The sequence below is a fragment of the Pteropus vampyrus genome, unplaced genomic scaffold, assembly GCF_000151845.1.
Source record: "Pteropus vampyrus isolate Shadow unplaced genomic scaffold, Pvam_2.0 Scaffold144, whole genome shotgun sequence".
NCBI classification, from domain to species: Eukaryota; Metazoa; Chordata; class Mammalia; order Chiroptera; family Pteropodidae; genus Pteropus; species Pteropus vampyrus.
This window is the reverse complement of record NW_011888925.1, coordinates 343,921-346,611: the sequence shown is the minus strand read 5'-3', so window position 1 is coordinate 346,611 and position 2,691 is coordinate 343,921.

Here is a 2,691-nt window from a genome sequence, read left to right as displayed (position 1 = left end):
CACCAGCTGAGTGACCTCAGGAAAGTGGTACAACTTTTCGGCACCCCAGTTGCCCAGTTAAAATGGGATGATCAGAGTGCCTCTACCTTTGTGAGAAATAAATGAGCTAAATTAGAAGTGCCTCACATGGTAAGCTCATCTCACTGTTATTAGTCTCTGGATAGAGCTAGAAGCAGCATGTTTTGGGCTCTCTTCCCAACACTGACCAGGACACCGAGCACTTGACCACGTGAACCTCCTGCCACCTGGGCAATGGACAGTGCAGGTGGCAGGGGTCACTGGTGTGAGTTTTCAAGCACCGAATTTACACACACACATCACCACAAGAAACATTCCTGGACACTGACAACCATTTTTTATGTGACAGACTGATAAATAATTGCATCAGAGAAGGCGGTTAAAATCTTTTGCTCTCTCTACCTACATACATATGGCTGTTGGCACTATCAATGCTGGTTAATATCGCGGTTTAAAAACGAGAATTTCTTCTTGATGGAGCACTTCATCCTCATTTTAGATATAAGTGACATTAAACCAAATGCCCTTTTATAACAGACTGGTCCTAACCAGCTCCGGTTTTCTCAATGAGAAACTTACTTTTAAACATGAATTTCTGTAACTCAATTAGACTGCTTGCATTCAAACTTAATCTTCATTTAAACATTTTATTAAATTTTTTAATAACATTGTTTTTGTTTGTTTTCATGGTTATAGATGTGATTTTTGACAAAAATGCCAAAGCAATCCAATAGGAAAAGAAGTCTTTTTAATAAATGATGATGGAATAAGTGGGCACCTATATGGAAAACAAAAAGAACCTCAAATCTTACTCACACTATACCTAAAAATTCATTCAAGATATCTTCATGACTTGGGGATAAGCAATGGCTTCTTCAACAGGTCACAAAGAGCAACATAAAATAGCTGATAAATTGAACTTCCTCAAAATTTAAAACTTCAGCTCTACAAAAGACACTGTTAAGAAAATGAACATATAAACCACAGATTGGGTAAAAATATTTGCAAACGTGTCTGGAAAAGGACCAGTATGCAGGATATATAAAGAACTCCTACAATTCAATAATAAAATGACAACCAAATCTTAAAATGGGCAAAAGACTTGGATACTCAACAAAAGATATATGGCCTTATAAGCGCACGAAAAAATATTCAGCATCATTAATTATCAGAGGAATGCAAATTAAAACCACAATGAGGCACCAGTACCTACCCACCAGATAAGCTAAAATTTGAAGGACTGACGCCACCAAATGTTGACAAGGTTGTAAGTCAATCGGATCTCTCCTCCCTCGTTGGTAGAAATATAAAATGGTACATCTACTTTAGTTCTGACAGTTGCTTTAAAACTAGACATACACCTACCTATGACCCAGCAATTCTACTGCTAGATATTTAATAAGAGAAACAAAAACATTTGCTCGTAAGACTTGTTTGTAGTATCTTCACTCATAATAGCCCAATACTGGGAACAGCTCAGGTGTGCAGCAATAGGTAAATGGATAGACTAAACAGGATAGTGTCATACAATGGAATAAATAGGGACAAATACTGATATGTGTTATGACATGGATCGAACTCAGAAACATGCTGAAAGCAGTTACACACACAAGAGTACATATTATATGATTCCATCTACATGAAATTCTAGAACAGACCAAACTAATCTATGGTGGAAAAAAATCAGAGATATGCTTGCCTGGGGGTGTGGGGCAGTGTGTCGTGGGGCTGACTGGGATGGAGCATGAGGGAACTTTCTAGGGTGATGGTAGGAATTTCTGTATCTTGATAGGAATTTGGTTGTCAAAGTGTATCTAGTTTTGGTCAAAACTCAGCAAATGTACAAATGTAGATTTGTGCTTTCTACACCTGAAACTAATATATTGTATGTCTACTGTAATTGAAAGACAAAAATTAAAAAAAATTTAAAATGTGTGCATTTCAATGTATGTGCATTTTACAGCAAAAGAAAAAAACTTCAAATATTGAACTCTAGTTAATGACATGCACTCTGAAGTATTTAGGGAAAGCATTCTAATGTAATTTTCTTTAAAATGCATCAAAAAGAAGATGGATTGATGATGGGTGGAGAGGGAGGGAAAGATGGGCAGATAAGCAACAAATCAAGGAGAATAAAAAACTAATAGAATCTATGTGGTAGATATACGGGTGGTCACTGTAAAATTCAACATTGCTATGCTTGAATTTTTAATAAGATGTTAAAAAAATCAATAACATTTCATGTATTTATTTTTGTTACCTGTTTAATTTTGGCAAGTGACACCATTGATATAATTTTTTCATGTATGGTTGTGGTTTCCTTTTAAAATTAATTTGTTTAAATAAAAAAAGGGACTCAACTTAAGAAAGATAGTAAGTAAATATTAGTATAGATGGTATGTAGATGTGGCAAAGTTCACGATGGCAAGGAGTGAACGGGATCAGTATGGGACAAGGAGGTGTTCAAAGTAACTCTAAGGGAACCTGGATTTAAATCCTGTCTTGCTGCTTCCTGGCCGTGTGAGCATGGGCAAGCCTCTCTGGGTTTCGATTTCCTCATGCAGAAATGGGATAGTGCAACCTCCTCTGAAGGGGGCTTGTTTGCGAGTATGAATGAGACAGACCAGGGAAAGAAAGCTTAGTAGGTAGGCCACAGTAAGTGTAACCTCGCTC